General features: G+C 37.5%; 1 pseudogene; it reads left to right on the plus strand.

Annotated features, from left to right (window-relative positions):
• Positions 1 to 7121: 7121 nt before the first annotated feature.
• On the plus strand, positions 7122 to 8716 carry LOC102815904 (annotated as a pseudogene).
• Positions 8717 to 9113: the final 397 nt, after the last annotated feature.

Consider the following 9113-nt stretch of genomic DNA (forward strand, 5'->3'; position numbering starts at 1 on the left):
ACTGAGTGCAACCTATACCGAAGGTTGTCTTCTTTGATCTTCATCAGAAAGTATTTTAAGTACTTTCAGCAAGCAGGTTTGTATTATCTGCAAATCACAGGCTGTAGAACATAGAGCAATTAAAGTGAAAGGAAGAAATGAAGTAAAAGAGCTGAACAGTAGATTTCAAAGGGTGGTTCAATAAGATAAACTATTATAATGAATTGTGCAAAAATCTAGAGTTAGAAAACCAAAAAGGAAAGACACACTCACCGTTTCTTAAGCTGACAGAACTGAAGCTAAAATTTGTGTCTTAAGTTGAAACATTGTAGGATTATTTGGGTAAAATACTGAATGACTCAGCATAAAAATATGAAGGAATACACAGAGTTATGGCACCACAAAGTATTGTTCAACAGTACACCGTTTCAGAAGGTAGCATATGATATGAACCAAAGAAAAAATTTTAATTGTACTGAAGGTATTGGCCAAAAACAAGACTCCATGAATTAGTGGAATACCAGTTGAGATGTTTTAATAAATGCAGTGATGGAATCACGGATTCATCTGTGCCAACAAAAGAGTTGTTGTTTTTTCAGGTAGTCCTTGACTTATCATGTATTAGGGTTATGCCAAATGTAATGCTCCCAACCCTTAAAAGACAATAAGGATTGGATGTATAAAGATACTGATAATAAAAGGCAATAATAATGAAAACTTTAAAAGAGAGAGAGAGAGAGATTCAACTCACATCAGAAAATACAACAAACAACTAGTGGAAACAGAACCCCATTGTAAGCTGACAATTTTTTTATCATTATTAGGTGACATTGAGTTGGTTTCAACTCACAGTTACTTTACACACAACATGATGCAGTACTTACCAGTACCCTGGCCTCCACACCATCATTGGTATGTTTGAGCTTATTGTTGCAGCCACTGTGCACCTATCTCATTGAGGGGTTTCCTTTTTTCCACTGTCCCTCAAATTTACCAATCATGATGTCTTTCTCCAAAAACTGTCCCTCCTGATAACATGTCAACAATACTGGAGTCAAAGGTTCACCATACTTCCTTCTAAGGAGCATTCTGGTTGAAATTTTTCTGAGACAGACTTGTTCATTCTTCTGATGGTCCAGGGTATATTCCATTTTCTTCACCAACATCATAACTCAAAGGCGTCATTTTTATTTCAGTCTTCCTTATTCATTGTCCACCTTTTACAAGCATTTGTGGTGATTGAAAATACCATGGCTTGAGTCAGGTATACTTTAGTCCTCAAATTGACATCGTTTCTTTTTAACACTTCAAAGAGATTTATTACAATAGATTTATTTAATGCAATATGTTGTTTGATTTTTTGACAGCTGTTTCCATTTATTGTGGAGCTATGTAAAATGAATTCTTTAGTGAAACCCTACACAGGATTGCTATGAGTAAGGATAGACTTGATGGCAGTAGGTTTGGTTTGATTTTTAACAATTTCAATATTTTCTCCATTTATCATATCATGATGTTGTTTATTGGTCCAGTTGTGAGGACTTTTGTTTTCTTTATATTGAGGGTTAGTCCATATTAAAGGCTATATTTTTGACTCTTCATCAAAAAATGCTTCAAGTCCTCTTTACTTTCTTTTTTTTAAGCTTTTATTGTGAATTGAGTGATAGTTTACATGGAAGAACATCAGCTTTATACTCATCATATCGTATTTTTTTCATTGCAATGATTGCAATCCCCTCCATGCATTATCATTCAATAGTATTTGATTCTATTCTCTCTGTTTTTTGTTTTTGTTGTACACCAAAGCACTCAGGAATATATAATCATTCAAACAACCAAACAGCATACCCTGCAAGCCTTCCCCCCAGCCACCAGCACTCGGCCCTTCTCCCTCCATGAGTCTAGAGTCCCCAGCTGCTCCATCTCTCCATATCATCGTCTCTGCCTCCATTTCTGGCGCTGCTGCTTCTCTGGATAGGGTCCCACACTCTTCTCACTTGATGGTCCCAGGGTCCTCTGCTCCTGGACTGCAAGATCAACCACTCCCCTCTTTTTGTTACAAAATGTCTACCTTTACATTTTATGCCAGCAAATTTGAAAGACAACTATTTGGCCAATCTACTGGAAGAGATCCATATTTGTGCACACTCCAAAGAAAGGTGGCCTACCAAAATGCAGAAATAGTCAAACTATATCATTACTGTCATACATAAGTAAAAATTTGCTGAAAGTGATTAAAAACAATCAGAATAGTACATCAACAGGGAACTATCAAAATTTAGGGCAGAATCAGAAGAGGACCTGAAATAATTATATCCTTGCTGATATCAGATGGATCTTGATTAGAACTTAATGTCAGAAAGATGTTTGCCTGTGCTTTTTTGACCCTGTAAAGTCACTGGATGGTGTGGTCATAACAAATTATGGATAGCTATAAAGACAAGGAATTCCAGAGCACTTAATTGTGCTTATGCAGAATCTGTACAAAGATCAACCAGGAAGCTGGAATAAGTGAAGAAGAATGTGGCATCAGTATTTAAAGAAGACTCATTAACAACCTGCAATATACAGATGACACAACCTTGCTTGCTGAAAGTGAAGAGGACATGAAGCACTTACTCTTAAAGATCTAAGATTACAGCCTTCAGTATGGGTTATACATCAGCATAAAGAAAACAAAAATCCTCACATCTGAACCAATAAGCAATATTATAATAAACAGCAAAAAAAAAAAAAAGAAAAAAGATTGAAGTTGTCAGGATTTTATTTTACTTGGCTCCACAATCATTGTGAATGAAAGCATCAGTCAAGGAAGCAAGGGGCGAATTGCATGGGGCAAATCTGCAAAAGACTGCCTTAAAGTGTTAAAAATCAAAGATGCCTGACAAAAGCCATGGTCTTTTCAATTGCCTCACAGTTGTCCATGCAAAAGGTGGACAATTAATAAATAAGACCTGATAGTCCTGGTGTGGCACTGTGCATTAATGTACTGGACTGCAAAGTCAGTTTGAACCTCAAGATGAGCAGTTCAAGCTTACCAGCTGCTCCTCAGAAACTGTATACAGGGTTACTATGGGTTGGAACTGACTTGACGGCACTTAACTACAACAACAACAAGAATATGTGCCTTCATAGACGTTATGTAGCAAGGAGGGGAGTGATTAACTTTGCAGTCTAGGAGCAGAGGTCCCTGGGACCAGCAAGGGAGAAGAGCGGAGAGCAGAACCCTACTCAGAGAAGCAGTGATGCCTGAGATGGAGGCAGAGACAATGACGTGGAGAGATGGAGCAGCTGGGAACTTTAGACACAGAGAAGGAGAGGGGCTCTGTGTTGACAATCAGAGGGCAGGCTTGTAGGGTACACTCTTTGGTTAGTTGATGATGCATGGAGGGGATTGTAACCATGGCAATGAAATGATATACGATAGGATGAATGTAAAACTAATGTTCTCCCATGTAAACTATCACATAGTTCACAATAAAACATTAAAAAAAAAAAAAAGAAGAAGAAGAATATGTGCCTTCGATAGAGAAGAATATTAAATACCTATGAACTTCCAGATGAACGCACAAATCTGTATTAGAAAAAGTAGAGTCAGATTGCTCCTTGAAAATGAAGACGGGTGACTTTACCACAGTTACTTTGGACATGTTGTTATCAGGAGGGGCTAGTTCTTGGAGAAGGATATCCTACTTGCTAAAGTGAAAAAGAGGATGACTCTCGACAAGATGGATTGGCACAGAGACTACAACAATGGGCTCAAACATAGGAGCAGTGCTGAGGATTGCACAGCACCAGTCTGTGTTTTCTTCTGTCATACATGTTGTTGTTGTTGTTGTGAAGTGCCGTCAAGTCATACGTAGAGTCACTATAAATTGAACCTGACTTGACAGGCACCTACTAACAACAGAGGGATGACTAAATAAATTACAGTGCTTTCAAAAAATGATTACTGTATAAACATTGCCACAAAACCAAGTTGTTGTTAAGTGCTGTTGAGTCAATTCCAACTATAGCGACTCTATAGGCTTTCCAAGGCTTTTCAGATATTTGCGGGTGCAAAACGCCTCACCTTTCTGCCATGGATTGGCTGGCAAACTCAAAGTGTGGACTTTGTGGCTCATAGTCCAGTGCTTATCGTATGGACCACTGAAGTACATCTCTATATACTGACATGGAGAAATCTAAGGCATAATATTCAGGTATGTACATGTGATATAAATAAAAGCAATTTTAATATGATGAATTCCTGTAAATCATTAAGAAAGGAGCAAAGACTCATTAACAACCTGTTATATTCAGATAACACAATCTTATTTGCTGAAAGTGAAGAGGACTTGAAGCACTATGAAGAGTGAACACTCTAGACTTCAGTATGCAATATACCTCAACATAAAAAAAATAAATCCTCACAACAGGACTAATAAGCAACATCATGATAAATGGAAAAAATGAATGAAGTTGTCCAGGATTTTATTTTATTTGGACCCACAAGGTCATGGAAGCAAATCAAGAAAGCAAACAATGAATTACATTGGACAAATCTGCTGCAAAAGACCTCTTTAATGTGTTATAAAGGAAAGATGTCACTTTGAAGACTAAGGTGCACCTGACCCAAGCCATAATACTTTCAATAGCCTCAGATGGATGTGAAAACTGGGCACTGGATAAGGAATACCAAAAACAATGCATATGAAATGTGATGTTGATTAATAATATTTAATATACCATGGAACTCAAGAAGAATGTACAAATCTCTCATGGAAAAGTTGAATGTTCCTTAGAATTGAGGATAATGAGGCTTCATCTCACATACTTTGGACGTGTTATCAAGAGGCACCTTCCCTGGAGAAAGACATCATGCCTGGTAAAGCAGAGTCCATAACAACGAGGAAGAGTGTCAAGGAGATGGACTGATACAGTATCTGCAATAATAAGCTCAAACAGAGCAACGCTTGTGAAGATGACACAGCACTGGACAATGTTTGGTTTCATTGTACATAGTGCAGCTGTGAATCAGACTCAACTTGCTGGCCCCTAATAACAAGAAAGGAGTCCTGGTGTGGCACTGTGGGTTAATGTGCCAGACTGCAAAGCCTTTTGAACTGCAAGGTTGGCTGTTCAAGCTCACCAGCTGCTCTTCGGAAACCCTATACAAGGTCACGATGGGTCAGAACCGACTCGATGGCACTTAACAACAAAAACAACAAGAAAAATCACAAATTAAATATGAGCAGCATATGACAATCTATAAAAATAGTCAAAATATTCAATAAATATGTGGAATGTTTAACCACATAAATAATCAAGAATAGCAAAGCAATGAGTTACCATAATAAAATTCCATTTAAACCAAAACTAAGGACAAACACCAAACCTAATGTCAAGGATATGGGGAAATTTATTATTTTTTTTAATATACTGCTCAGAGAAGTGAGGTTGATCCAGCCACTTTTGAAAGTATTTTGTCAATATCTAGCAAAATTGGAGATAGATATATATCTTATGATTGAGCATTCTCACATTTAGATACTTATTCTAAAGAAAGATGTTTATTATCACATTGGTTAAAATATTAAACATTGGAAACAACTCAAACATCCAGTTGGTGAGAAATGGGTAAAGAAAGGGTTGTATATTCACAAAATAGATGTTCTGTGCCCGTTTAAATAAATAAACTAGACCTCTATATATCAGTATGTGCAAGTCTCAACAACGTAAGACCAAGTTTAAAAAAAAAATGATTAAGATATCCAGAAATGAAGTTTGCATTCTGTATGTAAAATTTGAAAAGCATACATTAAACTACATATTTATTCTGACAGAATTGTTTCTCTGCAACAATGTAAATGTTCTATATCTGTACTGTTCAATATCACAGCCACTAGCCACATGTAACTATTGATCACTTTGAATGTAGCTAGTGCAATGGAAGAACTGATTTATGTTATTTTATTTTAAATGAAATATATATAACCACATGGAGCTACTGGACAGCAAAGATATGTACATATCTAAATGTATGATTGCATGCCCATGTATGCAGTAGTATAAAAATAGATTTAGGGGTGTACGGTAAACTATGAATGAATGCTGTGAAGATGGGGAAGGAAGGAAATGGATCTAGGTAGTTGCCAAAGAGTATTTTTATTGGTGAAATTTATTTATCTAAAAAATAATGAAAGAATTATGATAGTTTTTTAGACAGTATTGTTAAGGAAGTAAAAATATGAATGTTTTTAATCTTATGAGTTTTAAATACATCACAACAGCAAAGGACCTGGCAGTGTTTCATTGTGTTGGACATAGGATCACTGTAACTTTGGAACCAACTCAGTGATGCCTAAAAATAACAAATATTTTATAAATCGCTTATCTTCTTGAAATATTGCCACTAATACTCAACCTAACATCCAGTCCCATCTTGAGAGTCCCCCTCACTACCACCTCCAATTCAATCACTGTCGTTTATGCTTGTTCTTTGTTACTTAACCACTGATAAGACCAATTCAAGCTAACATTTCATAAGAAATCATGCCAAGGAAAATACAAATATGCTTTTTTCAACAGTAATTCTATTTAGAATACAAAAATTAACTACAAATACATCAGCAACTTGGATAAAAAAGCCAAAGCCATGGAACTCCTAGGAAAAAACAGGATTATATGTTTAGGCTTTTGGAAATTCTTATATATGATAAAAAGTACTATCAACAAAAGACAAAATAGATAAAGTGGATTTTATCAAAATCAAAAACAAAAAACAAAAAACTTTTATGCACCAAAGGATATGAGAGAGTAAAAAGACAGTTCATAGAATGGAAGAAAATATTTGCAGATCATATATCTGATTGTTGTTGCTGTTTTTAGGTGCTAACTAGTCTATCCTGACTCATAGTACCCCTGTGCACAAAGGAACACAGCTTGGCCCAGTCCTGCACCATCCTCACAGTTGTTACGTTTGAGCCCATTGTGTCAGTCCACTTTTTCACTTACTTTTTTTTTTTTTTTTGCTCAAGTATAACTTTAAATTTTTCTAAACTGAATATGAATCATTTTGACAATAAAAGTTTTAAAAAATTTTTGGTCCACGCTGAGCTGGCCTAGCACTTTCTTTACAGTTTCTCAGTCTCTTCCTCAACATGTCGGCTCTGAAGACCCTGAACCCCAAGACCGAGGTGGCCCAAGCCCAGGCAGCTCTGGCGGTTAATATTAGTGCAGCCCAGGGGCTGCAGGACATGCTGAGGATCAATCTGGGCCCCAAGGGCACCATGAAGATGCTTGTTTCTGGTGCTAGAGACATGAAGCTTACTAAAGATGGAAATGTACTACTTCATGAAATGCAAATTCAACACCCAACAGCCTCCTTAATAGCAAAAGTAGCAACAGCCCAGGATGACATAACTGGTGATGATATGGCTTCCAATGTCCTGGTCACCGGCGAGCTGCTGGAACAGGCGGACCTCTACATTTCTGAAGGTCTGCTTCCCAGAATCATAACTGAAGGATTTGAAGCTGCAAAGGAAAAGGCACTTCGGTTTTTGGAAAAAATCAAAGTAAACAAAGAGATGGATAGAGAAACCCTGATAGATGTGGCCAGAACATCTCTGCATACGAAAGTTCATGCTCAGCTTGATTACACATTAACAGGGCTGACATTGACTCCATTTTGGCCATTAAAAAACAAGATGAACCTATAGATCTTTTCATGGCTGAAATCATAGAAATGAAGCATAAATCTGAAACTGATACAAACCTAATCAGACAACTCGTTCTGGACCATGGGGCACAGCATCCTAATATGAAGAAAAGAGTAGAAGATGCATACATCCTCACATGCAACGTGTCTTTAGAATATGAAAAAACAGAAGTGAACTCTGGCTTCTTTTAAAACAGTGCCAAAGAGAGAAAGAAACTTGTAAAAGCAGAAAGAAAATTCATCAAAGATCAAGTTAAACAAATAGTAGAACTTAAAAAGAAAGTCTGTGGTGGTTCCAATAAAAATTTTTTGTTATTAATCAAAAGGGAATTGGCCATGTTTCCTTAGGCACCTTTGCAAAGGAAGGCATAGTGGCTCTGCGCAGAGTGAAACAGAAAAACAGGAAGGGGATGACACTTGCCTGTGGCAGGGTGGCTCTAGATTCTTTAGATGACCTAAATCCTGACTGTTTGGGACATGCAGAACTGGTTTTTGAATACACATTGCGAGAAGAGAAGTTCACCTTTATTGAGAAGTGCAATAACCCATGCTCTGTCACACTCTTTAATCAAAGGACCAAATAAGCACACACTCACTAAAATCAAAGATGTAATACAATATGGCTTGAGAGCTGTCAAAATTGCTATTGATGATGGCTGTGTGGTTCCTGGGAGTGGTGCCGTGAAAGTGGCACAGGCAGAGGCTCTGATGAGACACAAATCCAGCATCAAGGGCAGGGCCCAACTGGAAGTCCAAGCATTTGCTTACGCATTGCTCATTATCCCCAAGGTTCTTGTGCAGAACTCAGGTTTTGACCTTCAGGAAACACTAGTGAAAGTTCAAGAAGAACATTCTGAATTGGGTCAACTTGTGGGTGTCAACTTGAACACAGGTGAACCAATGGTGTCAGCAGAATCAGGCATATGGGACAACTATTGTGTAAAGAAACAGCTTCTTCACTCCTGCACTGTAATTGCTACCAACATTCTCCTGGTTGATGAGATCATACTAGCTGGGATGTCCTCTCTGAAAGGTTGAATTGAAGTGTCCCTCATATCATATGAACAGTGAAGACTATAGAGAGATCTGAGGAACAGAGCAGTGGAATTTTTTGTTGAAGCTTTGAATGGTTCTTTTCTGCTCCCATCTCAAAACAGATCACTGTCATCTATTCAAATTCTGAAGTTTGAGATTAAAATTACAGTATTTTTCAATTGCACTGAAGCAAGTCCTGTTACCCACTGAATGGGTGGTTTTCCTTTAACTACAGTGACCTAAAAGTCCATGTTAAATGAGCATGTTATCTATCTTGTTAATAAATGTTGTTGTTAGGTGCCATCGAGTCAGTACTGACCCACACGACCTTATGGACAGCAGAACGAAACACTGCCTGATCCTGGGCCAACCTCACTACTGTTGCCACGCTTGAGACCAT

The sequence above is a fragment of the Chrysochloris asiatica genome, unplaced genomic scaffold, assembly GCF_000296735.1.
Source record: "Chrysochloris asiatica unplaced genomic scaffold, ChrAsi1.0 scaffold00022, whole genome shotgun sequence".
Taxonomy (NCBI): domain Eukaryota; kingdom Metazoa; phylum Chordata; class Mammalia; order Afrosoricida; family Chrysochloridae; genus Chrysochloris; species Chrysochloris asiatica.